Source organism: Ambystoma mexicanum, chromosome 1p (assembly GCF_040938575.1).
Source record: "Ambystoma mexicanum isolate Mex_15411 chromosome 1p, UKY_AmexF1_1, whole genome shotgun sequence".
Lineage (NCBI taxonomy): Eukaryota > Metazoa > Chordata > Amphibia > Caudata > Ambystomatidae > Ambystoma > Ambystoma mexicanum.
In genome coordinates this window covers 1,027,036,064-1,027,062,722 of record NC_090921.1, presented here as the reverse complement: position 1 = coordinate 1,027,062,722, position 26,659 = coordinate 1,027,036,064, and the positions used below count along the sequence as shown (strand labels likewise).

The 26,659-nt window shown below is 41.4% G+C and overlaps 19 non-coding genes across 19 annotated transcripts; all 19 read left to right on the top strand.

Moving 5' to 3' along the window:
* The first annotated feature begins 835 nt into the window (after positions 1-835).
* On the top strand, positions 836-921 carry TRNAY-AUA (transfer RNA tyrosine (anticodon AUA)). The gene is given in 2 exon segments: positions 836-872; positions 886-921. It is a non-coding gene; the product is annotated as a tRNA-Tyr (tRNA).
* A 560-nt stretch (positions 922-1,481) lies between these two features.
* On the top strand, positions 1,482-1,567 carry TRNAY-GUA (transfer RNA tyrosine (anticodon GUA)). The gene is given in 2 exon segments: positions 1,482-1,518; positions 1,532-1,567. It is a non-coding gene; the product is annotated as a tRNA-Tyr (tRNA).
* A 1,161-nt stretch (positions 1,568-2,728) lies between these two features.
* TRNAY-GUA (transfer RNA tyrosine (anticodon GUA)) lies at positions 2,729-2,814 on the top strand. The gene is given in 2 exon segments: positions 2,729-2,765; positions 2,779-2,814. It is a non-coding gene; the product is annotated as a tRNA-Tyr (tRNA).
* A 560-nt stretch (positions 2,815-3,374) lies between these two features.
* TRNAY-GUA (transfer RNA tyrosine (anticodon GUA)) lies at positions 3,375-3,460 on the top strand. Its single transcript is given in 2 exon segments — positions 3,375-3,411; positions 3,425-3,460. It is a non-coding gene; the product is annotated as a tRNA-Tyr (tRNA).
* Positions 3,461-4,621: 1,161 nt separating this feature from the next.
* On the top strand, positions 4,622-4,707 carry TRNAY-GUA (transfer RNA tyrosine (anticodon GUA)). Its single transcript is given in 2 exon segments — positions 4,622-4,658; positions 4,672-4,707. It is a non-coding gene; the product is annotated as a tRNA-Tyr (tRNA).
* Positions 4,708-5,267: 560 nt separating this feature from the next.
* On the top strand, positions 5,268-5,353 carry TRNAY-GUA (transfer RNA tyrosine (anticodon GUA)). The gene is given in 2 exon segments: positions 5,268-5,304; positions 5,318-5,353. It is a non-coding gene; the product is annotated as a tRNA-Tyr (tRNA).
* A 1,161-nt stretch (positions 5,354-6,514) lies between these two features.
* Positions 6,515-6,600, top strand: TRNAY-GUA (transfer RNA tyrosine (anticodon GUA)). The gene is given in 2 exon segments: positions 6,515-6,551; positions 6,565-6,600. It is a non-coding gene; the product is annotated as a tRNA-Tyr (tRNA).
* Positions 6,601-9,098: 2,498 nt separating this feature from the next.
* On the top strand, positions 9,099-9,184 carry TRNAY-GUA (transfer RNA tyrosine (anticodon GUA)). Its single transcript is given in 2 exon segments — positions 9,099-9,135; positions 9,149-9,184. It is a non-coding gene; the product is annotated as a tRNA-Tyr (tRNA).
* A 560-nt stretch (positions 9,185-9,744) lies between these two features.
* Positions 9,745-9,830, top strand: TRNAY-GUA (transfer RNA tyrosine (anticodon GUA)). Its single transcript is given in 2 exon segments — positions 9,745-9,781; positions 9,795-9,830. It is a non-coding gene; the product is annotated as a tRNA-Tyr (tRNA).
* Positions 9,831-10,991: 1,161 nt separating this feature from the next.
* On the top strand, positions 10,992-11,077 carry TRNAY-GUA (transfer RNA tyrosine (anticodon GUA)). Its single transcript is given in 2 exon segments — positions 10,992-11,028; positions 11,042-11,077. It is a non-coding gene; the product is annotated as a tRNA-Tyr (tRNA).
* Positions 11,078-11,637: 560 nt separating this feature from the next.
* TRNAY-GUA (transfer RNA tyrosine (anticodon GUA)) lies at positions 11,638-11,723 on the top strand. Its single transcript is given in 2 exon segments — positions 11,638-11,674; positions 11,688-11,723. It is a non-coding gene; the product is annotated as a tRNA-Tyr (tRNA).
* A 1,161-nt stretch (positions 11,724-12,884) lies between these two features.
* Positions 12,885-12,970, top strand: TRNAY-GUA (transfer RNA tyrosine (anticodon GUA)). The gene is given in 2 exon segments: positions 12,885-12,921; positions 12,935-12,970. It is a non-coding gene; the product is annotated as a tRNA-Tyr (tRNA).
* Positions 12,971-15,468: 2,498 nt separating this feature from the next.
* Positions 15,469-15,554, top strand: TRNAY-GUA (transfer RNA tyrosine (anticodon GUA)). Its single transcript is given in 2 exon segments — positions 15,469-15,505; positions 15,519-15,554. It is a non-coding gene; the product is annotated as a tRNA-Tyr (tRNA).
* A 3,744-nt stretch (positions 15,555-19,298) lies between these two features.
* TRNAY-GUA (transfer RNA tyrosine (anticodon GUA)) lies at positions 19,299-19,384 on the top strand. Its single transcript is given in 2 exon segments — positions 19,299-19,335; positions 19,349-19,384. It is a non-coding gene; the product is annotated as a tRNA-Tyr (tRNA).
* Positions 19,385-19,944: 560 nt separating this feature from the next.
* Positions 19,945-20,030, top strand: TRNAY-GUA (transfer RNA tyrosine (anticodon GUA)). The gene is given in 2 exon segments: positions 19,945-19,981; positions 19,995-20,030. It is a non-coding gene; the product is annotated as a tRNA-Tyr (tRNA).
* A 1,161-nt stretch (positions 20,031-21,191) lies between these two features.
* Positions 21,192-21,277, top strand: TRNAY-GUA (transfer RNA tyrosine (anticodon GUA)). Its single transcript is given in 2 exon segments — positions 21,192-21,228; positions 21,242-21,277. It is a non-coding gene; the product is annotated as a tRNA-Tyr (tRNA).
* Positions 21,278-22,483: 1,206 nt separating this feature from the next.
* On the top strand, positions 22,484-22,569 carry TRNAY-GUA (transfer RNA tyrosine (anticodon GUA)). The gene is given in 2 exon segments: positions 22,484-22,520; positions 22,534-22,569. It is a non-coding gene; the product is annotated as a tRNA-Tyr (tRNA).
* Positions 22,570-24,422: 1,853 nt separating this feature from the next.
* TRNAY-GUA (transfer RNA tyrosine (anticodon GUA)) lies at positions 24,423-24,508 on the top strand. Its single transcript is given in 2 exon segments — positions 24,423-24,459; positions 24,473-24,508. It is a non-coding gene; the product is annotated as a tRNA-Tyr (tRNA).
* A 1,161-nt stretch (positions 24,509-25,669) lies between these two features.
* Positions 25,670-25,754, top strand: TRNAY-GUA (transfer RNA tyrosine (anticodon GUA)). The gene is given in 2 exon segments: positions 25,670-25,706; positions 25,719-25,754. It is a non-coding gene; the product is annotated as a tRNA-Tyr (tRNA).
* The last annotated feature ends 905 nt before the right edge of the window (positions 25,755-26,659 follow it).

Sequence of the window (26,659 nt, the reverse complement as noted above, 5' to 3'; positions counted from 1 at the left end):
TGGTGGTCAGTAACATGCGGGAGACTGCGGAGGGGGTCATTTTTTTAATTGGGAACTGATGTGCTTTTACTCAATTCGGGAACCTCACAAGCCAAATTTGTAGTATTTTGCACGAATTGCAAGAGATGTTTGAATGTCGACGGTTGAAGTGGAAGCTCGTATTGAGTTTGCTAGAGTTGTTTTGCCAAGCCTTCGATAGCTCAGTTGGTAGAGGGGAGGACTGTAGTGGTAAAACAGGCATCCTTAGGTGGCTGGTTCAAATCCGGCTCAAAGGACTTTTGCCAAATGCACATTTTATTGAATACTTGGAAAGTAAAATACTTGGAAAGTAAAATAACAGACAATTTATAATTATATTATATTTCATCACTGAAAATAGATGCCTTTTGCTTTGAGGCTGTGGCCACGTTATTTTTCTGTCCGACACCAATCTTCGTTGGTTTCCTGTGAGGTGTTTTGGATCCCCATCTCTTGCTATGAACTGACAAAACAGCAGAATCCCCTTGACAATCTTGATTTCTCAAGGGAAATGGGAGAACACTATACACCATCCAAGATATTAAAATATTGTCAAGGCCGAACACTGATGAATACTCTGAGGAGATGGCATGTGAGGCGACGCCTTTCAACTTTTCCTCCTTAGTATGGTGGTCAGTAACATGCGGGAGACTGCGGAGGCGGTCATTTTTTTAATTGGGAACTGATGTGCTTTTACTCAATTCGGGAACCTCACAAGCCAAATTTGTAGTATTTTGCACGAATTGCAAGAGATGTTTACAAGTCGACGGTTGAAGTGGAAGCTCGTATTGAGTTTGCTAGAGAATGATTTGCCAAGCCTTCGATAGCTCAGTTGGTAGAGCAGAGGGCTATAGTGGTAAAACAGGCATCCTTAGGTCGCTGGTTCAAATCTGGCTCGAAGGACTTTTGCCAAATTCAAATTTTATTGAATACTTGGAAAGTAAAATACTTGGAAAATAAAATAACAGACAATTTATAATTATATTATATTTCATCACTGAAAATAGATGCCTTTTGCTTTGAGGCTGTGGCCACGTTATGTTTCTGTCCAACACCAATCTTCGTTGGTTTCCTGTGAGGTGTTTCGGATCCCCATCTCTTGCTATGAACTGGCAAAACAGCAGAATCCCCTTGACAATCTTGATTTCTCAAGGGAAATGAGAGAACAGTATACACCATCCAAGATATTAAAATATTGTCAAGAACCAACACGGCTGAATACTCTGAGGAGATGGCCTGTGAGGCGCCGCCTTTCAACTTTTCCCCCTTAGTATGGTGGTCAGTAACATGCGGGAGACTGCGGAGGGGGTCATTTTTTTAATTGGGAACTGATGTGCTTTTACTCAATTCGGGAACGTCACAAGCCAAATTTGTAGTATTTTGCACGAATTGCAAGAGATGTTTACAAGTCGACGGTTGAAGTGGAAGCTCGTATTGAGTTTGCTAGACAACGATTTGCCAAGCCTTCGATAGCTCAGTTGGTAGAGCGGAGGACTGTAGTGGTAAAACAGGCATCCTTAGGTCGCTGGTTCAAATCCGGCTCGAGGGACTTTTGCCAAATGCACATTTTATTGAATACTTGGAAAGTAAAATACTTGGAAAGTAAAATAACAGACAATTTATAATTATATTATATTTCATCACTGAAAATAGATGCCTTTTGCTTTGAGGCTGTGGCCACGTTATTTTTCTGTCCGACACCAATCTTCGTTGGTTTCCTGTGAGGTATTTTGGATCCCCATCTCTTGCTATGAACTGACAAAACACCAGAATCCCCTTGACAATCTTGATTTCTCAAGGGAAATGGGAGAACACTATACACCATCCAAGATATTAAAATATTGTCAAGGCCGAACACTGATGAATACTCTGAGGAGATGGCCTGTGAGGCGCCGCCTTTCAACTTTTCCTCCTTTGTATGGTGGTCAGTAACATGCGGGAGACTGCGGAGGGGGTCATTTTTTTAATTGTGAACTGATGTGCTTTTACTCAATTCGGGAACCTCACAAGCCAAATTTGTAGTATTTTGCACGAATTGCAAGAGATGTTTGAATGTCGACGGTTGAAGTGGAAGCTCGTATTGAGTTTGATAGAGAATGATTTGCCAAGCCTTCGATAGCTCGTCGCTGGTTCAAATCCGGCTCAAAGGACTTTTGCCAAATGCACATTTTATTGAATACTTGGAAAGTAAAATACTTGTAAAGTAAAATAACAGACAATTTATAATTATATTATATTTCATCACTGAAAATAGATGCCTTTTGCTTTGAGGCTGTGGCCACGTTATTTTTCTGTCCAACACGAATCTTCATTGGTTTCCTGTGAGGTGTTTTGGATCCCCATCTCTTGCTATGAACTGGCAAAACAGCAGAATCCCCTTGACAATCTTGATTTTTCAAGGGAAATGAGAGAACACTGTACACCATCCAAGATATTAAAATATTGTCAAGGCCCAACACGGCTGAATACTCTGAGGAGATGGCCTGTGAGGCGCCGCCTTTCAACTTTTCCCCCTTAGTATGGTGGTCAGTAACATGCGGGAGACTGCGGAGGGGGTCATTTTTTTAATTGGGAACTGATGTGCTTTTACTAAATTCGGGAACCTCACAAGCCAAATTTGTAGTATTTTGCACGAATTGCAAGAGATGTTTACAAGTCGACGGTTGAAGTGGAAGCTCGTATTGAGTTTGCTAGAGAATGATTTTCCAAGCCTTCGATAGCTCAGTTGGTAGAGCGGAGGACTGTAGTGGTAAAACAGGCATCCTTAGGTCGCTGGTTCAAATCCGGCTCGAAGGACCATTGCCAAATGCACATTTTATTGAATACTTGGAAAGTAAAATACTTGGAAAGTAAAATAACAGACAATTTATAATTATATTATATTTCATCACTGAAAATAGATGCCTTTTGCTTTGAGGCTGTGGCCACGTTATTTTTCTGTCCGACACCAATCTGCGTTGGTTTCCTGTGAGGTATTTTGGATCCCCATCTCTTGCTATGAACTGACAAAACAGCAGAATCCCCTTGACAATCTTGATTTCTCAAGGGAAATGAGAGAACAGTATACACCATCCAAGATATTAAAATATTGTCAAGAACCAACACGGCTGAATACTCTGAGGAGATGGCCTGTGAGGCGCCGCCTTTCAACTTTTCCCCCTTAGTATGGTGGTCAGTAACATGCGGGAGACTGCGGAGGGGGTCATTTTTTTAATTGGGAACTGATGTGCTTTTACTCAATTCGGGAACGTCACAAGCCAAATTTGTAGTATTTTGCACGAATTGCAAGAGATGTTTACAAGTCGACGGTTGAAGTGGAAGCTCGTATTGAGTTTGCTAGAAAACGATTTGCCAAGCCTTCGATAGCTCAGTTGGTAGAGCGGAGGACTGTAGTGGTAAAACAGGCATCCTTAGGTCGCTGGTTCAAATCCGGCTCGAGGGACTTTTGCCAAATGCACATTTTATTGAATACTTGGAAAGTAAAATACTTGGAAAGTAAAATAACAGACAATTTATAATTATATTATATTTCATCACTGAAAATAGATGCCTTTTGCTTTGAGGCTGTGGCCACGTTATTTTTCTGTCCGACACCAATCTTCGTTGGTTTCATGTGAGGTATTTTGGATCCCCATCTCTTGCTATGAACTGACAAAACAGCAGAATCCCCTTGACAATCTTGATTTCTCAAGGGAAATGGGAGAACACTATACACCATCCAAGATATTAAAATATTGTCAAGGCCGAACACTGATGAATACTCTGAGGAGATGGCCTGTGAGGCGCCGCCTTTCAACTTTTCCTCCTTTGTATGGTGGTCAGTAACATGCGGGAGACTGCGGAGGGGGTCATTTTTTTAATTGTGAACTGATGTGCTTTTACTCAATTCGGGAACCTCACAAGCCAAATTTGTAGTATTTTGCACGAATTGCAAGAGATGTTTGAATGTCGACGGTTGAAGTGGAAGCTCGTATTGAGTTTGATAGAGAATGATTTGCCAAGCCTTCGATAGCTCGTCGCTGGTTCAAATCCGGCTCAAAGGACTTTTGCCAAATGCACATTTTATTGAATACTTGGAAAGTAAAATACTTGTAAAGTAAAATAACAGACAATTTATAATTATATTATATTTCATCACTGAAAATAGATGCCTTTTGCTTTGAGGCTGTGGCCACGTTATTTTTCTGTCCAACACGAATCTTCATTGGTTTCCTGTGAGGTGTTTTGGATCCCCATCTCTTGCTATGAACTGGCAAAACAGCAGAATCCCCTTGACAATCTTGATTTTTCAAGGGAAATGAGAGAACACTGTACACCATCCAAGATATTAAAATATTGTCAAGGCCCAACACGGCTGAATACTCTGAGGAGATGGCCTGTGAGGCGCCGCCTTTCAACTTTTCCCCCTTAGTATGGTGGTCAGTAACATGTGGGAGACTGCGGAGGGGGTCATTTTTTTAATTGGGAACTGATGTGCTTTTACTAAATTCGGGAACCTCACAAGCCAAATTTGTAGTATTTTGCACGAATTGCAAGAGATGTTTACAAGTCGACGGTTGAAGTGGAAGCTCGTATTGAGTTTGCTAGAGAATGATTTGCCAAGCCTTCGATAGCTCAGTTGGTAGAGCGGAGGACTGTAGTGGTAAAACAGGCATCCTTAGGTCGCTGGTTCAAATCCGGCTCGAAGGACCATTGCCAAATGCACATTTTATTGAATACTTGGAAAGTAAAATACTTGGAAAGTAAAATAACAGACAATTTATAATTATATTATATTTCATCACTGAAAATAGATGCCTTTTGCTTTGAGGCTGTGGCCACGTTATTTTTCTGTCCGACACCAATCTGCGTTGGTTTCCTGTGAGGTATTTTGGATCCCCATCTCTTGCTATGAACTGACAAAACAGCAGAATCCCCTTGACAATCTTGATTTCTCAAGGGAAATGAGAGAACAGTATACACCATCCAAGATATTAAAATATTGTCAAGAACCAACACGGCTGAATACTCTGAGGAGATGGCCTGTGAGGCGCCGCCTTTCAACTTTTCCCCCTTAGTATGGTGGTCAGTAACATGCGGGAGACTGCGGAGGGGGTCATTTTTTTAATTGGGAACTGATGTGCTTTTACTCAATTCGGGAACGTCACAAGCCAAATTTGTAGTATTTTGCACGAATTGCAAGAGATGTTTACAAGTCGACGGTTGAAGTGGAAGCTCGTATTGAGTTTGCTAGAAAACGATTTGCCAAGCCTTCGATAGCTCAGTTGGTAGAGCGGAGGACTGTAGTGGTAAAACAGGCATCCTTAGGTCGCTGGTTCAAATCCGGCTCGAGGGACTTTTGCCAAATGCACATTTTATTGAATACTTGGAAAGTAAAATACTTGGAAAGTAAAATAACAGACAATTTATAATTATATTATATTTCATCACTGAAAATAGATGCCTTTTGCTTTGAGGCTGTGGCCACGTTATTTTTCTGTCCGACACCAATCTTCGTTGGTTTCATGTGAGGTATTTTGGATCCCCATCTCTTGCTATGAACTGACAAAACAGCAGAATCCCCTTGACAATCTTGATTTCTCAAGGGAAATGGGAGAACACTATACACCATCCAAGATATTAAAATATTGTCAAGGCCGAACACTGATGAATACTCTGAGGAGATGGCCTGTGAGGCGCCGCCTTTCAACTTTTCCTCCTTTGTATGGTGGTCAGTAACATGCGGGAGACTGCGGAGGGGGTCATTTTTTTAATTGTGAACTGATGTGCTTTTACTCAATTCGGGAACCTCACAAGCCAAATTTGTAGTATTTTGCACGAATTGCAAGAGATGTTTGAATGTCGACGGTTGAAGTGGAAGCTCGTATTGAGTTTGATAGAGAATGATTTGCCAAGCCTTCGATAGCTCGTCGCTGGTTCAAATCCGGCTCAAAGGACTTTTGCCAAATGCACATTTTATTGAATACTTGGAAAGTAAAATACTTGTAAAGTAAAATAACAGACAATTTATAATTATATTATATTTCATCACTGAAAATAGATGCCTTTTGCTTTGAGGCTGTGGCCACGTTATTTTTCTGTCCAACACGAATCTTCATTGGTTTCCTGTGAGGTGTTTTGGATCCCCATCTCTTGCTATGAACTGGCAAAACAGCAGAATCCCCTTGACAATCTTGATTTTTCAAGGGAAATGAGAGAACACTGTACACCATCCAAGATATTAAAATATTGTCAAGGCCCAACACGGCTGAATACTCTGAGGAGATGGCCTGTGAGGCGCCGCCTTTCAACTTTTCCCCCTTAGTATGGTGGTCAGTAACATGTGGGAGACTGCGGAGGGGGTCATTTTTTTAATTGGGAACTGATGTGCTTTTACTAAATTCGGGAACCTCACAAGCCAAATTTGTAGTATTTTGCACGAATTGCAAGAGATGTTTACAAGTCGACGGTTGAAGTGGAAGCTCGTATTGAGTTTGCTAGAGAATGATTTGCCAAGCCTTCGATAGCTCAGTTGGTAGAGCGGAGGACTGTAGTGGTAAAACAGGCATCCTTAGGTCGCTGGTTCAAATCCGGCTCGAAGGACCATTGCCAAATGCACATTTTATTGAATACTTGGAAAGTAAAATACTTGGAAAGTAAAATAACAGACAATTTATAATTATATTATATTTCATCACTGAAAATAGATGCCTTTTGCTTTGAGGCTGTGGCCACGTTATTTTTCTGTCCGACACCAATCTTCGTTGGTTTCCTGTGAGGTATTTTGGATCCCCATCTCTTGCTATGAACTGACAAAACAGCAGAATCCCCTTGACAATCTTGATTTCTCAAGGGAAATGGGAGAACACTATACACCATCCAAGATATTAAAATATTGTCAAGGGCGAACACTGATGAATACTCTGAGGAGATGGCCTGTGAGGCGCCGCCTTTCAACTTTTCCTCCTTAGTATGGTGGTCAGTAACATGCGGGAGACCGCGGAGGGGGTCATTTTTTTAATTGTGAACTGATGTGCTTTTACTCAATTCGGGAACCTCACAAGCCAAATTTGTAGTATTTTGCACGAATTGCAAGAGATGTTTGAATGTCGACGGTTGAAGTGGACGCTCGTATTGAGCTTGCTAGAGACTGATTTGCCAAGCCTTCGATAGCTCAGTTGGTAGAGTGGAGGACTGTAGTGGTAAAACAAGCATCCTTCGGTCGCTGGTTCAAACCCGGCTCGAAGGACTTTTGCCAAATGCACATTTTATTGAATACTTGGAAAGTAAAATACTTGGAAAGTAAAATAACAGACAATTTATAATTATATTATATTTCATCACTGAAAATAGATGCCTTTTTCTTTGAGGCTGTGGCCACGTTATTTTTCTGTCCGACACCAATCTTCGTTGGTTTCCTGTGAGGTGTTTTGGATCCCCATCTCTTGCTATGAACTGACAAAACAGCAGAATCCCCTTGACAATCTTGATTTCTCAAGGGAAATGGGAGAACACTATACACCATCCAAGATATTAAAATATTGTCAAGGCCGAACACTGATGAATACTCTGAGGAGATGGCCTGTGAGGCGCCGCCTTTCAACTTTTCCTCCTTAGTATGGTGGTCAGTAACATGCGGGAGACTGCGGAGGCGGTCATTTTTTTAATTGGGAACTGATATGCATTTACTCAATTCGGGAACCTCACAAGCCATATTTGTAGTATTTTGCACGAATTGCAAGAGATGTTTGCATATCGACGGTTGAAGTGGAAGCTCGAATTGAGCTTGCTAGAGAACGGTTTGCCAAGCCTTCGATAGCTCAGTTGGTAGAGCAGAGGACTGTAGTGGTAAAACAGGCATCCTTAGGTCGCTGGTTCAAATCCAGATTGAAGGACTTTTGCCAAATGCACATTTTATTGAATACTTGGAAAGTAAAATACTTGGAAAATAAAATAACAGACAATTTATAATTATATTATATTTCATCACTGAAAATAGATGCCTTTTGCTTTGAGGCTGTGGCCACGTTATGTTTCTGTCCAACACCAATCTTCATTGGTTTCCTGTGAGGTGTTTTGGATCCCCATCTCTTGCTATGAACTGGCAAAACAGCAGAATCCCCTTGACAATCTTGATTTCTCAAGGGAAATGAGAGAACACTATACACCATCCAAGATATTAAAATATTGTCAAGGCCCAACACGGCTGAATACTCAGAGGAGATGGCCTGTGAGGCGCCGCCTTTCGACGTTTCCCCCTTAGTATGGTGGTCAGTAAAATGCGGGAGACTGCGGAGGGGGTCATTTTTTTAATTGGGAACTGATGTGCTTTTACTCAATTCGGGAACCTCTCAAGCCAAATTTGTAGTATTTTGCACGAATTGCAAGAGATGTTTACAAGTCGACGGTTGAAGTGGAAGCTCGTATTGAGTTTGCTAGAGAATGATTTGCCAAGACTTCGATAGCTCAGTTGGTAGAGCCGAGGACTGTAGTGGTAAAACAGGCATCCTTAGGTCGCTGGTTCAAATCCGGCTCGAAGGACTTTTGCCAAATGCACATTTTATTGAATACTTGGAAAGTAAAATACTTGGAAAATGACATAACAGACAATTTATAATTATATTATATTTCATCACTGAAAATAGATGCCTTTTGCTTTGAGGCTGTGGCCACATTATTTTTCTGTCCAACACCAATCTTCTTTGGTTTCCTGTGAGGTATTTTGGATCCCCATCTCTTGCTATGAACTGACAAAACAGCAGAATCCCCTTGACAATCTTGATTTCTCAAGGGAAATGGGAGAACACTATACACCATCCAAGATATTAAAATATTGTCAAGGCCGAACACTGATGAATACTCTGAGGAGATGGCCTGTGAGGCGCCGCCTTTCAACTTTTCCTCCTTAGTATGGTGGTCAGTAACATGCGGGAGACCGCGGAGGGGGTCATTTTTTTAATTGTGAACTGATGTGCTTTTACTCAATTCGGGAACCTCACAAGCCAAATTTGTAGTATTTTGCACGAATTGCAAGAGATGTTTGAATGTCGACGGTTGAAGTGGACGCTCGTATTGAGCTTGCTAGAGACTGATTTGCCAAGCCTTCGATAGCTCAGTTGGTAGAGCGGAGGACTGTAGTGGTAAAACAAGCATCCTTCGGTCGCTGGTTCAAACCCGGCTCGAAGGACTTTTGCCAAATGCACATTTTATTGAATACTTGGAAAGTAAAATACTTGGAAAGTAAAATAACAGACAATTTATAATTATATTATATTTCATCACTGAAAATAGATGCCTTTTGCTTTGAGGCTGTGGCCACGTTATTTTTCTGTCCGACACCAATCTTCGTTGGTTTCCTGTGAGGTGTTTTGGATCCCCATCTCTTGCTATGAACTGGCAAAACAGCAGAATCCCCTTGACAATCTTGATTTCTCAAGGGAAATGAGAGAACAGTATACACCATCCAAGATATTAAAATATTGTCAAGAACCAACACGGCTGAATACTCTGAGGAGATGGCCTGTGAGGCGCCGCCTTTCAACTTTTCCCCCTTAGTATGGTGGTCAGTAACATGCGGGAGACTGCGGAGGGGGTCATTTTTTTAATTGGGAACTGATGTGCTTTTACTCAATTCGGGAACGTCACAAGCCAAATTTGTAGTATTTTGCACGAATTGCAAGAGATGTTTACAAGTCGACGGTTGAAGTGGAAGCTCGTATTGAGTTTGCTAGACAACGATTTGCCAAGCCTTCGATAGCTCAGTTGGTAGAGCGGAGGACTGTAGTGGTAAAACAGGCATCCTTAGGTCGCTGGTTCAAATCCGGCTCGAGGGACTTTTGCCAAATGCACATTTTATTGAATACTTGGAAAGTAAAATACTTGGAAAGTAAAATAACAGACAATTTATAATTATATTATATTTCATCACTGAAAATAGATGCCTTTTGCTTTGAGGCTGTGGCCACGTTATTTTTCTGTCCGACACCAATCTTCGTTGGTTTCCTGTGAGGTATTTTGGATCCCCATCTCTTGCTATGAACTGACAAAACACCAGAATCCCCTTGACAATCTTGATTTCTCAAGGGAAATGGGAGAACACTATACACCATCCAAGATATTAAAATATTGTCAAGGCCGAACACTGATGAATACTCTGAGGAGATGGCCTGTGAGGCGCCGCCTTTCAACTTTTCCTCCTTTGTATGGTGGTCAGTAACATGCGGGAGACTGCGGAGGGGGTCATTTTTTTAATTGTGAACTGATGTGCTTTTACTCAATTCGGGAACCTCACAAGCCAAATTTGTAGTATTTTGCACGAATTGCAAGAGAGGTTTGAATGTCGACGGTTGAAGTGGAAGCTCGTATTGAGTTTGATAGAGAATGATTTGCCAAGCCTTCGATAGCTCGTCGCTGGTTCAAATCCGGCTCAAAGGACTTTTGCCAAATGCACATTTTATTGAATACTTGGAAAGTAAAATACTTGTAAAGTAAAATAACAGACAATTTATAATTATATTATATTTCATCACTGAAAATAGATGCCTTTTGCTTTGAGGCTGTGGCCACGTTATTTTTCTGTCCAACACGAATCTTCATTGGTTTCCTGTGAGGTGTTTTGGATCCCCATCTCTTGCTATGAACTGGCAAAACAGCAGAATCCCCTTGACAATCTTGATTTTTCAAGGGAAATGAGAGAACACTGTACACCATCCAAGATATTAAAATATTGTCAAGGCCCAACACGGCTGAATACTCTGAGGAGATGGCCTGTGAGGCGCCGCCTTTCAACTTTTCCCCCTTAGTATGGTGGTCAGTAACATGCGGGAGACTGCGGAGGGGGTCATTTTTTTAATTGGGAACTGATGTGCTTTTACTAAATTCGGGAACCTCACAAGCCAAATTTGTAGTATTTTGCACGAATTGCAAGAGATGTTTACAAGTCGACGGTTGAAGTGGAAGCTCGTATTGAGTTTGCTAGAGAATGATTTTCCAAGCCTTCGATAGCTCAGTTGGTAGAGCGGAGGACTGTAGTGGTAAAACAGGCATCCTTAGGTCGCTGGTTCAAATCCGGCTCGAAGGACCATTGCCAAATGCACATTTTATTGAATACTTGGAAAGTAAAATACTTGGAAAGTAAAATAACAGACAATTTATAATTATATTATATTTCATCACTGAAAATAGATGCCTTTTGCTTTGAGGCTGTGGCCACGTTATTTTTCTGTCCGACACCAATCTGCGTTGGTTTCCTGTGAGGTATTTTGGATCCCCATCTCTTGCTATGAACTGACAAAACAGCAGAATCCCCTTGACAATCTTGATTTCTCAAGGGAAATGAGAGAACAGTATACACCATCCAAGATATTAAAATATTGTCAAGAACCAACACGGCTGAATACTCTGAGGAGATGGCCTGTGAGGCGCCGCCTTTCAACTTTTCCCCCTTAGTATGGTGGTCAGTAACATGCGGGAGACTGCGGAGGGGGTCATTTTTTTAATTGGGAACTGATGTGCTTTTACTCAATTTGGGAACGTCACAAGCCAAATTTGTAGTATTTTGCACGAATTGCAAGAGATGTTTACAAGTCGACGGTTGAAGTGGAAGCTCGTATTGAGTTTGCTAGAAAACGATTTGCCAAGCCTTCGATAGCTCAGTTGGTAGAGCGGAGGACTGTAGTGGTAAAACAGGCATCCTTAGGTCGCTGGTTCAAATCCGGCTCGAGGGACTTTTGCCAAATGCACATTTTATTGAATACTTGGAAAGTAAAATACTTGGAAAGTAAAATAACAGACAATTTATAATTATATTATATTTCATCACTGAAAATAGATGCCTTTTGCTTTGAGGCTGTGGCCACGTTATTTTTCTGTCCGACACCAATCTTCGTTGGTTTCATGTGAGGTATTTTGGATCCCCATCTCTTGCTATGAACTGACAAAACAGCAGAATCCCCTTGACAATCTTGATTTCTCAAGGGAAATGGGAGAACACTATACACCATCCAAGATATTAAAATATTGTCAAGGCCGAACACTGATGAATACTCTGAGGAGATGGCCTGTGAGGCGCCGCCTTTCAACTTTTCCTCCTTTGTATGGTGGTCAGTAACATGCGGGAGACTGCGGAGGGGGTCATTTTTTTAATTGTGAACTGATGTGCTTTTACTCAATTCGGGAACCTCACAAGCCAAATTTGTAGTATTTTGCACGAATTGCAAGAGATGTTTGAATGTCGACGGTTGAAGTGGAAGCTCGTATTGAGTTTGATAGAGAATGATTTGCCAAGCCTTCGATAGCTCGTCGCTGGTTCAAATCCGGCTCAAAGGACTTTTGCCAAATGCACATTTTATTGAATACTTGGAAAGTAAAATACTTGTAAAGTAAAATAACAGACAATTTATAATTATATTATATTTCATCACTGAAAATAGATGCCTTTTGCTTTGAGGCTGTGGCCACGTTATTTTTCTGTCCAACACGAATCTTCATTGGTTTCCTGTGAGGTGTTTTGGATCCCCATCTCTTGCTATGAACTGGCAAAACAGCAGAATCCCCTTGACAATCTTGATTTTTCAAGGGAAATGAGAGAACACTGTACACCATCCAAGATATTAAAATATTGTCAAGGCCCAACACGGCTGAATACTCTGAGGAGATGGCCTGTGAGGCGCCGCCTTTCAACTTTTCCCCCTTAGTATGGTGGTCAGTAACATGTGGGAGACTGCGGAGGGGGTCATTTTTTTAATTGGGAACTGATGTGCTTTTACTAAATTCGGGAACCTCACAAGCCAAATTTGTAGTATTTTGCACGAATTGCAAGAGATGTTTACAAGTCGACGGTTGAAGTGGAAGCTCGTATTGAGTTTGCTAGAGAATGATTTGCCAAGCCTTCGATAGCTCAGTTGGTAGAGCGGAGGACTGTAGTGGTAAAACAGGCATCCTTAGGTCGCTGGTTCAAATCCGGCTCGAAGGACCATTGCCAAATGCACATTTTATTGAATACTTGGAAAGTAAAATACTTGGAAAGTAAAATAACAGACAATTTATAATTATATTATATTTCATCACTGAAAATAGATGCCTTTTGCTTTGAGGCTGTGGCCACGTTATTTTTCTGTCCGACACCAATCTTCGTTGGTTTCCTGTGAGGTATTTTGGATCCCCATCTCTTGCTATGAACTGACAAAACAGCAGAATCCCCTTGACAATCTTGATTTCTCAAGGGAAATGGGAGAACACTATACACCATCCAAGATATTAAAATATTGTCAAGGGCGAACACTGATGAATACTCTGAGGAGATGGCCTGTGAGGCGCCGCCTTTCAACTTTTCCTCCTTAGTATGGTGGTCAGTAACATGCGGGAGACCGCGGAGGGGGTCATTTTTTTAATTGTGAACTGATGTGCTTTTACTCAATTCGGGAACCTCACAAGCCAAATTTGTAGTATTTTGCACGAATTGCAAGAGATGTTTGAATGTCGACGGTTGAAGTGGACGCTCGTATTGAGCTTGCTAGAGACTGATTTGCCAAGCCTTCGATAGCTCAGTTGGTAGAGTGGAGGACTGTAGTGGTAAAACAAGCATCCTTCGGTCGCTGGTTCAAACCCGGCTCGAAGGACTTTTGCCAAATGCACATTTTATTGAATACTTGGAAAGTAAAATACTTGGAAAGTAAAATAACAGACAATTTATAATTATATTATATTTCATCACTGAAAATAGATGCCTTTTTCTTTGAGGCTGTGGCCACGTTATTTTTCTGTCCGACACCAATCTTCGTTGGTTTCCTGTGAGGTGTTTTGGATCCCCATCTCTTGCTATGAACTGACAAAACAGCAGAATCCCCTTGACAATCTTGATTTCTCAAGGGAAATGGGAGAACACTATACACCATCCAAGATATTAAAATATTGTCAAGGCCGAACACTGATGAATACTCTGAGGAGATGGCCTGTGAGGCGCCGCCTTTCAACTTTTCCTCCTTAGTATGGTGGTCAGTAACATGCGGGAGACTGCGGAGGCGGTCATTTTTTTAATTGGGAACTGATATGCATTTACTCAATTCGGGAACCTCACAAGCCATATTTGTAGTATTTTGCACGAATTGCAAGAGATGTTTGCATATCGACGGTTGAAGTGGAAGCTCGAATTGAGCTTGCTAGAGAACGGTTTGCCAAGCCTTCGATAGCTCAGTTGGTAGAGCAGAGGACTGTAGTGGTAAAACAGGCATCCTTAGGTCGCTGGTTCAAATCCAGATTGAAGGACTTTTGCCAAATGCACATTTTATTGAATACTTGGAAAGTAAAATACTTGGAAAATACAATAACAGACAATTTATAATTATATTATATTTCATCACTGAAAATAGATGCCTTTTGCTTTGAGGCTGTGGCCACGTTATGTTTCTGTCCAACACCAATCTTCATTGGTTTCCTGTGAGGTGTTTTGGATCCCCATCTCTTGCTATGAACTGGCAAAACAGCAGAATCCCCTTGACAATCTTGATTTCTCAAGGGAAATGAGAGAACACTATACACCATCCAAGATATTAAAATATTGTCAAGGCCCAACACGGCTGAATACTCAGAGGAGATGGCCTGTGAGGCGCCGCCTTTCGACGTTTCCCCCTTAGTATGGTGGTCAGTAAAATGCGGGAGACTGCGGAGGGGGTCATTTTTTTAATTGGGAACTGATGTGCTTTTACTCAATTCGGGAACCTCTCAAGCCAAATTTGTAGTATTTTGCACGAATTGCAAGAGATGTTTACAAGTCGACGGTTGAAGTGGAAGCTCGTATTGAGTTTGCTAGAGAATGATTTGCCAAGACTTCGATAGCTCAGTTGGTAGAGCCGAGGACTGTAGTGGTAAAACAGGCATCCTTAGGTCGCTGGTTCAAATCCGGCTCGAAGGACTTTTGCCAAATGCACATTTTATTGAATACTTGGAAAGTAAAATACTTGGAAAATGACATAACAGACAATTTATAATTATATTATATTTCATCACTGAAAATAGATGCCTTTTGCTTTGAGGCTGTGGCCACATTATTTTTCTGTCCAACACCAATCTTCTTTGGTTTCCTGTGAGGTATTTTGGATCCCCATCTCTTGCTATGAACTGACAAAACAGCAGAATCCCCTTGACAATCTTGATTTCTCAAGGGAAATGGGAGAACACTATACACCATCCAAGATATTAAAATATTGTCAAGGCCGAACACTGATGAATACTCTGAGGAGATGGCCTGTGAGGCGCCGCCTTTCAACTTTTCCTCCTTAGTATGGTGGTCAGTAACATGCGGGAGACCGCGGAGGGGGTCATTTTTTTAATTGTGAACTGATGTGCTTTTACTCAATTCGGGAACCTCACAAGCCAAATTTGTAGTATTTTGCACGAATTGCAAGAGATGTTTGAATGTCGACGGTTGAAGTGGACGCTCGTATTGAGCTTGCTAGAGACTGATTTGCCAAGCCTTCGATAGCTCAGTTGGTAGAGCGGAGGACTGTAGTGGTAAAACAAGCATCCTTCGGTCGCTGGTTCAAACCCGGCTCGAAGGACTTTTGCCAAATGCACATTTTATTGAATACTTGGAAAGTAAAATACTTGGAAAGTAAAATAACAGACAATTTATAATTATATTATATTTCATCACTGAAAATAGATGCCTTTTGCTTTGAGGCTGTGGCCACGTTATTTTTCTGTCCGACACCAATCTTCGTTGGTTTCCTGTGAGGTGTTTTGGATCCCCATCTCTTGCTATGAACTGACAAAACAGCAGAATCCCCTTGACAATCTTGATTTCTCAAGGGAAATGGGAGAACACTATACACCATCCAAGATATTAAAATATTGTCAAGGCCGAACACTGATGAATACTCTGAGGAGATGGCCTGTGAGGCGCCGCCTTTCAACTTTTCCTCCTTAGTATGGTGGTCAGTAACATGCGGGAGACTGCGGAGGCGGTCATTTTTTTAATTGGGAACTGATATGCTTTTACTCAATTCGGGAACCTCACAAGCCAAATTTGTAGTATTTTGCACGAATTGCAAGAGATGTTTGCATATCGACGGTTGAAGTGGAAGCTCGAATTGAGCTTGCTAGAGAACGGTTTGCCAAGCCTTCGATAGCTCAGTTGGTAGAGCAGAGGGCTGTAGTGGTAAAACAGGCATCCTTAGGTCGCTGGTTCAAATCCAGATTGAAGGACTTTTGCCAAATGCAAATTTTATTGAATACTTGGAAAGTAAAATACTTGGAAAATAAAATAACAGACAATTTATAATTATATTATATTTCATCACTGAAAATAGATGCCTTTTGCTTTGAGGCTGTGGCCACGTTATGTTTCTGTCCAACACCAATCTTCATTGGTTTCCTGTGAGGTGTTTTGGATCCCCATCTCTTGCTATGAACTGGCAAAACAGCAGAATCCCCTTGACAATCTTGATTTCTCAAGGGAAATGAGAGAACACTATACACCATCCAAGATATTAAAATATTGTCAAGGCCCAACACGGCTGAATACTCAGAGGAGATGGCCTGTGAGGCGCCGCCTTTCGACTTTTCCCCCTTAGTATGGTGGTCAGTAACATGCGGGAGACTGCGGAGGGGGTCATTTTTTTAATTGGGAACTGATGTGCTTTTACTCAATTCGGGAACCTCTCAAGCCAAATTTGTAGTATTTTGCACGAATTGCAAGAGATGTTTACAAGTCGACGGTTGAAGTGGAAGCTCGTATTGAGTTTGCTAGAGAATGATTTGCCAAGACTTCGATAGCTCAGTTGGTAGAGCCGAGGACTGTAGTGGTAAAACAGGCATCCTTAGGTCGCTGGTTCAAATCCGGCTCGAAGGACTTTTGCCAAATGCACATTTTATTGAATACTTGGAAAGTAAAATACTTGGAAAGTAAAATAACAGACAATTTATAATTATATTATATTTCATCACTGAAAATAGATGCCTTTTGCTTTGAGGCTGTGGCCACGTTATTTTTCTGTCCGACACCAATCTTCGTTGGTTTCCTGTGAGGTATTTTGGATCCCCATCTCTTGCTATGAACTGACAAAACAGCAGAATCCCCTTGACAATCTTGATTTCTCAAGGGAAATGGGAGAACACTATACACCATCCAAGATATTAAAATATTGTCAAGGCCGAACACTGATGAATACTCTCAGGAGATGGCCTGTGAGGCGCCGCCTTTCAACTTTTCCCCCTTAGTATGGTGGTCAGTAACATGCGGGAGACTGCGGAGGGGGTCATTTTTTTAATTGGGAACTGATGTGCTTTTACTCAATTCGGGAACCTCACAAGCCAAATTTGTAGTATTTTGCACGAATTGCAAGAGATGTTTGCATGTCGACGGTTGAAGTGGAAGCTCGTATTGAGTTTGCTAGAGTTGTTTTGCCAAGCCTTCGATAGCTCAGTTGGTAGAGGGGAGGACTGTAGTGGTAAAACAGGCATCCTTAGGTGGCTGGTTCAAATCCGGCTCAAAGGACTTTTGCCAAATGCACATTTTATTGAATACTTGGAAAGTAAAATACTTGGAAAGTAAAATAACAGACAATTTATAATTATATTATATTTCATCACTGAAAATAGATGCCTTTTGCTTTGAGGCTGTGGCCACGTTATTTTTCTGTCCAACACGAATCTTCATTGGTTTCCTGTCAGGTGTTTTGGATCCCCATCTCTTGCTATGAACTGGCAAAACAGCAGAATCCCCTTGACAATCTTGATTTCTCAAGGGAAATGAGAGAACACTATACACCATCCAAGATATTAAAATATTGTCAAGGCCCAACACGGCTGAATACTCTGAGGAGATGGCCTGTGAGGCGCCGCCTTTCAACTTTTCCCCCTTAGCATGGTGGTCATTAACATGCGGGAGACTGCGGAGGGGGTCATTTTTTTAATTGGGAACTGATGTGCTTTTACTCAATTCGGGAACCTCACAAGCCAAATTTGTAGTATTTTGCACGAATTGCAAGAGATGTTTACAAGTCGACGGTTGAAGTGGAAGCTCGTATTGAGTTTGCTAGAGAATGATTTGCCAAGCCTTCGAAAGCTCAGTTGGTAGAGCGGCGGACTGTAGTGGTAAAACAGGCATCCTTAGGTCGCTGGTTCAAATCCGACTCGAAGGACTTTTGCCAAATGCAAATTTTATTGAATACTTGGAAAGTAAAATACTTGGAAAATAAAATAACAGACAATTTATAATTATATTATATTTCATCACTGAAAATAGATGCCTTTTGCTTTGAGGCTGTGGCCACGTTATGTTTCTGTCCAACACCAATCTTCATTGGTTTCCTGTGAGGTGTTTCGGATCCCCATCTCTTGCTATGAACTGGCAAAACAGCAGAATCCCCTTGACAATCTTGATTTCTCAAGGGAAATGAGAGAACAGTATACACCATCCAAGATATTAAAATATTGTCAAGGCCGAACACTGATGAATACTCTGAGGAGATGGCCTGTGAGGCGCCGCCTTTCAACTTTTCCTCCTTTGTATGGTGGTCAGTAACATGCGGGAGACTGCGGAGGGGGTCATTTTTTTAATTGTGAACTGATGTGCTTTTACTCAATTCGGGAACCTCACAAGCCAAATTTGTAGTATTTTGCACGAATTGCAAGAGATGTTTGAATGTCGACGGTTGAAGTGGAAGCTCGTATTGAGTTTGATAGAGAATGATTTGCCAAGCCTTCGATAGCTCGTCGCTGGTTCAAATCCGGCTCAAAGGACTTTTGCCAAATGCACATTTTATTGAATACTTGGAAAGTAAAATACTTGTAAAGTAAAATAACAGACAATTTATAATTATATTATATTTCATCACTGAAAATAGATGCCTTTTGCTTTGAGGCTGTGGCCACGTTATTTTTCTGTCCAACACGAATCTTCATTGGTTTCCTGTGAGGTGTTTTGGATCCCCATCTCTTGCTATGAACTGGCAAAACAGCAGAATCCCCTTGACAATCTTGATTTTTCAAGGGAAATGAGAGAACACTGTACACCATCCAAGATATTAAAATATTGTCAAGGTCCAACACGGCTGAATACTCTGAGGAGATGGCCTGTGAGGCGCCGCCTTTCAACTTTTCCCCCTTAGTATGGTGGTCAGTAACATGCGGGAGACTGCGGAGGGGGTCATTTTTTTAATTGGGAACTGATGTGCTTTTACTAAATTCGGGAACCTCACAAGCCAAATTTGTAGTATTTTGCACGAATTGCAAGAGATGTTTACAAGTCGACGGTTGAAGTGGAAGCTCGTATTGAGTTTGCTAGAGAATGATTTGCCAAGCCTTCGATAGCTCAGTTGGTAGAGCGGAGGACTGTAGTGGTAAAACAGGCATCCTTAGGTCGCTGGTTCAAATCCGGCTCGAAGGACCATTGCCAAATGCACATTTTATTGAATACTTGGAAAGTAAAATACTTGGAAAGTAAAATAACAGACAATTTATAATTATATTATATTTCATCACTGAAAATAGATGCCTTTTGCTTTGAGGCTGTGGCCACGTTATTTTTCTGTCCGACACCAATCTTCGTTGGTTTCCTGTGAGGTATTTTGGATCCCCATCTCTTGCTATGAACTGACAAAACAGCAGAATCCCCTTGACAATCTTGATTTCTCAAGGGAAATGAGAGAACAGTATACACCATCCAAGATATTAAAATATTGTCAAGAACCAACACGGCTGAATACTCTGAGGAGATGGCCTGTGAGGCGCCGCCTTTCAACTTTTCCCCCTTAGTATGGTGGTCAGTAACATGCGGGAGACTGCGGAGGGGGTCATTTTTTTAATTGGGAACTGATGTGCTTTTACTCAATTCGGGAACGTCACAAGCCAAATTTGTAGTATTTTGCACGAATTGCAAGAGATGTTTACAAGTCGACGGTTGAAGTGGAAGCTCGTATTGAGTTTGCTAGAGAACGATTTGCCAAGCCTTCGATAGCTCAGTTGGTAGAGCGGAGGACTGTAGTGGTAAAACAGGCATCCTTAGGTCGCTGGTTCAAATCCGGCTCGAGGGACTTTTGCCAAATGCACATTTTATTGAATACTTGGAAAGTAAAATACTTGGAAAGTAAAATAACAGACAATTTATAATTATATTATATTTCATCACTGAAAATAGATGCCTTTTGCTTTGAGGCTGTGGCCACGTTATTTTTCTGTCCGACACCAATCTTCGTTGGTTTCCTGTGAGGTATTTTGGATCCCCATCTCTTGCTATGAACTGACAAAACAGCAGAATCCCCTTGACAATCTTGATTTCTCAAGGGAAATGGGAGAACACTATACACCATCCAAGATATTAAAATATTGTCAAGGCCGAACACTGATGAATACTCTGAGGAGATGGCCTGTGAGGCGCCGCCTTTCAACTTTTCCTCCTTTGTATGGTGGTCAGTAACATGCGGGAGACTGCGGAGGGGGTCATTTTTTTAATTGTGAACTGATGTGCTTTTACTCAATTCGGGAACCTCACAAGCCAAATTTGTAGTATTTTGCACGAATTGCAAGAGATGTTTGAATGTCGACGGTTGAAGTGGAAGCTCGTATTGAGTTTGATAGAGAATGATTTGCCAAGCCTTCGATAGCTCGTCGCTGGTTCAAATCCGGCTCAAAGGACTTTTGCCAAATGCACATTTTATTGAATACTTGGAAAGTAAAATACTTGTAAAGTAAAATAACAGACAATTTATAATTATATTATATTTCATCACTGAAAATAGATGCCTTTTGCTTTGAGGCTGTGGCCACGTTATTTTTCTGTCCAACACGAATCTTCATTGGTTTCCTGTGAGGTGTTTTGGATCCCCATCTCTTGCTATGAACTGGCAAAACAGCAGAATCCCCTTGACAATCTTGATTTTTCAAGGGAAATGAGAGAACACTGTACACCATCCAAGATATTAAAATATTGTCAAGGCCCAACACGGCTGAATACTCTGAGGAGATGGCCTGTGAGGCGCCGCCTTTCAACTTTTCCCCCTTAGTATGGTGGTCAGTAACATGCGGGAGACTGCGGAGGGGGTCATTTTTTTAATTGGGAACTGATGTGCTTTTACTAAATTCGGGAACCTCACAAGCCAAATTTGTAGTATTTTGCACGAATTGCAAGAGATGTTTACAAGTCGACGGTTGAAGTGGAAGCTCGTATTGAGTTTGCTAGAGAATGATTTGCCAAGCCTTCGATAGCTCAGTTGGTAGAGCTGAGGACTGTAGTGGTAAAACAGGCATCCTTAGGTCGCTGGTTCAAATCCGGCTCGAAGGACCATTGCCAAATGCACATTTTATTGAATACTTGGAAAGTAAAATACTTGGAAAGTAAAATAACAGACAATTTATAATTATATTATATTTCATCACTGAAAATAGATGCCTTTTGCTTTGAGGCTGTGGCCACGTTATTTTTCTGTCCGACACCAATCTTCGTTGGTTTCCTGTGAGGTATTTTGGATCCCCATCTCTTGCTATGAACTGACAAAACAGCAGAATCCCCTTGACAATCTTGATTTTTCAAGGGAAATGAGAGAACACTGTACACCATCCAAGATATTAAAATATTGTCAAGGCCCAACACGGCTGAATACTCTGAGGAGATGGCCTGTGAGGCGCCGCCTTTCAACTTTTCCCCCTTAGTATGGTGGTCAGTAACATGCGGGAGACTGCGGAGGGGGTCATTTTTTTAATTGGGAACTGATGTGCTTTTACTAAATTCGGGAACCTCACAAGCCAAATTTGTAGTATTTTGCACGAATTGCAAGAGATGTTTACAAGTCGACGGTTGAAGTGGAAGCTCGTATTGAGTTTGCTAGAGAATGATTTGCCAAGCCTTCGATAGCTCAGTTGGTAGAGCGGAGGACTGTAGTGGTAAAACAGGCATCCTTAGGTCCTTGGTTCAAATCCGGCTCGAAGGACCATTGCCAAATGCACATTTTATTGAATACTTGGAAAGTAAAATACTTGAAAAGTAAAATAACAGACAATTTATAATTATATTATATTTCATCACTGAAAATAGATGCCTTTTGCTTTGAGGCTGTGGCCACGTTATTTTTCTGTCCGACACCAATCTTCGTTGGTTTCCTGTGAGGTATTTTGGATCCCCATCTCTTGCTATGAACTGACAAAACAGCAGAATCCCCTTGACAATCTTGATTTCTCAAGGGAAATGGGAGAACACTATACACCATCCAAGATATTAAAATATTGTCAAGGCCGAACACTGATGAATACTCTGAGGAGATGGCCTGTGAGGCGCCGCCTTTCAACTTTTCCTCCTTAGTATGGTGGTCAGTAACATGCGGGAGACCGCGGAGGGGGTCATTTTTTTAATTGTGAACTGATGTGCTTTTACTCAATTCGGGAACCTCACAAGCCAAATTTGTAGTATTTTGCACGAATTGCAAGAGATGTTTGAATGTAGACGGTTGAAGTGGACGCTCGTATTGAGCTTGCTAGAGACTGATTTGCCAAGCCTTCGATAGCTCAGTTGGTAGAGCGGAGGACTGTAGTGGTAAAACAAGCATCCTTCGGTCGCTGGTTCAAACCCGGCTCGAAGGACTTTTGCCAAATGCACATTTTATTGAATACTTGGAAAGTAAAATACTTGGAAAGTAAAATAACAGACAATTTATAATTATATTATATTTCATCACTGAAAATAGATGCCTTTTGCTTTGAGGCTGTGGCCACGTTATTTTTCTGTCCGACACCAATCTTCGTTGGTTTCCTGTGAGGTGTTTTGGATCCCCATCTCTTGCTATGAACTGACAAAACAGCAGAATCCCCTTGACAATCTTGATTTCTCAAGGGAAATGGGAGAACACTATACACCATCCAAGATATTAAAATATTGTCAAGGCCGAACACTGATGAATACTCTGAGGAGATGGCCTGTGAGGCGCCGCCTTTCAACTTTTCCTCCTTAGTATGGTGGTCAGTAACATGCGGGAGACTGCGGAGGCGGTCATTTTTTTAATTGGGAACTGATATGCTTTTACTCAATTCGGGAACCTCACAAGCCAAATTTGTAGTATTTTGCACGAATTGCAAGAGATGTTTGCATATCGACGGTTGAAGTGGAAGCTCGAATTGAGCTTGCTAGAGAACGGTTTGCCAAGCCTTCGATAGCTCAGTTGGTAGAGCAGAGGACTGTAGTGGTAAAACAGGCATCCTTAGGTCGCTGGTTCAAATCCAGATTGAAGGACTTTTGCCAAATGCAAATTTTATTGAATACTTGGAAAGTAAAATACTTGGAAAATAAAATAACAGACAATTTATAATTATATTATATTTCATCACTGAAAATAGATGCCTTTTGCTTTGAGGCTGTGGCCACGTTATGTTTCTGTCCAACACCAATCTTCATTGGTTTCCTGTGAGGTGTTTTGGATCCCCATCTCTTGCTATGAACTGGCAAAACAGCAGAATCCCCTTGACAATCTTGATTTCTCAAGGGAAATGAGAGAACACTATACACCATCCAAGATATTAAAATATTGTCAAGGCCCAACACGGCTGAATACTCAGAGGAGATGGCCTGTGAGGCGCCGCCTTTCGACTTTTCCCCCTTAGTATGGTGGTCAGTAACATGCGGGAGACTGCGGAGGGGTGTCATTTTTTTAATTGGGAACTGATGTGCTTTTACTCAATTCGGGAACCTCTCAAGCCAAATTTGTAGTATTTTGCACGAATTGCAAGAGATGTTTACAAGTCGACGGTTGAAGTGGAAGCTCGTATTGAGTTTGCTAGAGAATGATTTGCCAAGACTTCGATAGCTCAGTTGGTAGAGCCGAGGACTGTAGTGGTAAAACAGGCATCCTTAGGTCGCTGGTTCAAATCCGGCTCGAAGGACTTTTGCCAAATGCACATTTTATTGAATACTTGGAAAGTAAAATACTTGGAAAATGACATAACAGACAATTTATAATTATATTATATTTCATCACTGAAAATAGATGCCTTTTGCTTTGAGGCTGTGGCCACATTATTTTTCTGTCCAACACCAATCTTCTTTGGTTTCCTGTGAGGTATTTTGGATCCCCATCTCTTGCTATGAACTGACAAAACAGCAGAATCCCCTTGACAATCTTGATTTCTCAAGGGAAATGGGAGAACACTATACACCATCCAAGATATTAAAATATTGTCAAGGCCGAACACTGATGAATACTCTGAGGAGATGGCCTGTGAGGCGCCGCCTTTCAACTTTTCCTCCTTAGTATGGTGGTCAGTAACATGCGGGAGACTGCGGAGGGGGTCATTTTTTTAATTGGGAACTGATGTGCTTTTACTCAATTCGGGAACGTCACAAGCCAAATTTGTAGTATTTTGCACGAATTGCAAGAGATGTTTACAAGTCGACGGTTGAAGTGGAAGCTCATATTGAGTTTGCTAGAGAACGATTTGCCAAGCCTTCGATAGCTCAGTTGGTAGAGCGGAGGACTGTAGTGGTAAAACAGGCATCCTTAGGTCGCTGGTTCAAATCCGGCTCGAGGGACTTTTGCCAAATGCACATTTTATTGAATACTTGGAAAGTAAAATACTTGGAAAGTAAAATAACAGACAATTTATAATTATATTATATTTCATCACTGAAAATAGATGCCTTTTGCTTTGAGGCTGTGGCCACGTTATTTTTCTGTCCGACACCAATCTTCGTTGGTTTCCTGTGAGGTATTTTGGATCCCCATCTCTTGCTATGAACTGACAAAACAGCAGAATCCCCTTGACAATCTTGATTTCTCAAGGGAAATGGGAGAACACTATACACCATCCAAGATATTAAAATATTGTCAAGGCCGAACACTGATGAATACTCTGAGGAGATGGCCTGTGAGGCGCCGCCTTTCAACTTTTCCTCCTTTGTATGGTGGTCAGTAACATGCGGGAGACTGCGGAGGGGGTCATTTTTTTAATTGTGAACTGATGTGCTTTTACTCAATTCGGGAACCTCACAAGCCAAATTTGTAGTATTTTGCACGAATTGCAAGAGATGTTTGAATGTCGACGGTTGAAGTGGAAGCTCGTATTGAGTTTGATAGAGAATGATTTGCCAAGCCTTCGATAGCTCGTCGCTGGTTCAAATCCGGCTCAAAGGACTTTTGCCAAATGCACATTTTATTGAATACTTGGAAAGTAAAATACTTGTAAAGTAAAATAACAGACAATTTATAATTATATTATATTTCATCACTGAAAATAGATGCCTTTTGCTTTGAGGCTGTGGCCACGTTATTTTTCTGTCCAACACGAATCTTCATTGGTTTCCTGTGAGGTGTTTTGGATCCCCATCTCTTGCTATGAACTGGCAAAACAGCAGAATCCCCTTGACAATCTTGATTTTTCAAGGGAAATGAGAGAACACTGTACACCATCCAAGATATTAAAATATTGTCAAGGCCCAACACGGCTGAATACTCTGAGGAGATGGCCTGTGAGGCGCCGCCTTTCAACTTTTCCCCCTTAGTATGGTGGTCAGTAACATGCGGGAGACTGCGGAGGGGGTCATTTTTTTAATTGGGAACTGATGTGCTTTTACTAAATTCGGGAACCTCACAAGCCAAATTTGTAGTATTTTGCACGAATTGCAAGAGATGTTTACAAGTCGACGGTTGAAGTGGAAGCTCGTATTGAGTTTGCTAGAGAATGATTTGCCAAGCCTTCGATAGCTCAGTTGGTAGAGCGGAGGACTGTAGTGTAAAACAGGCATCCTTAGGTCGCTGGTTCAAATCCGGCTCGAAGGACCATTGCCAAATGCACATTTTATTGAATACTTGGAAAGTAAAATACTTGGAAAGTAAAATAACAGACAATTTATAATTATATTATATTTCATCACTGAAAATAGATGCCTTTTGCTTTGAGGCTGTGGCCACGTTATTTTTCTGTCCGACACCAATCTTCGTTGGTTTCCTGTGAGGTATTTTGGATCCCCATCTCTTGCTATGAACTGACAAAACAGCAGAATCCCCTTGACAATCTTGATTTTTCAAGGGAAATGAGAGAACACTGTACACCATCCAAGATATTAAAATATTGTCAAGGCCCAACACGGCTGAATACTCTGAGGAGATGGCCTGTGAGGCGCCGCCTTTCAACTTTTCCCCCTTAGTATGGTGGTCAGTAACATGCGGGAGACTGCGGAGGGGGTCATTTTTTTAATTGGGAACTGATGTGCTTTTACTAAATTCGGGAACCTCACAAGCCAAATTTGTAGTATTTTGCACGAATTGCAAGAGATGTTTACAAGTCGACGGTTGAAGTGGAAGCTCGTATTGAGTTTGCTAGAGAATGATTTGCCAAGCCTTCGATAGCTCAGTTGGTAGAGCGGAGGACTGTAGTGGTAAAACAGGCATCCTTAGGTCCTTGGTTCAAATCCGGCTCGAAGGACCATTGCCAAATGCACATTTTATTGAATACTTGGAAAGTAAAATACTTGAAAAGTAAAATAACAGACAATTTATAATTATATTATATTTCATCACTGAAAATAGATGCCTTTTGCTTTGAGGCTGTGGCCACGTTATTTTTCTGTCCGACACCAATCTTCGTTGGTTTCCTGTGAGGTATTTTGGATACCCATCTCTTGCTATGAACTGACAAAACAGCAGAATCCCCTTGACAATCTTGATTTCTCAAGGGAAATGGG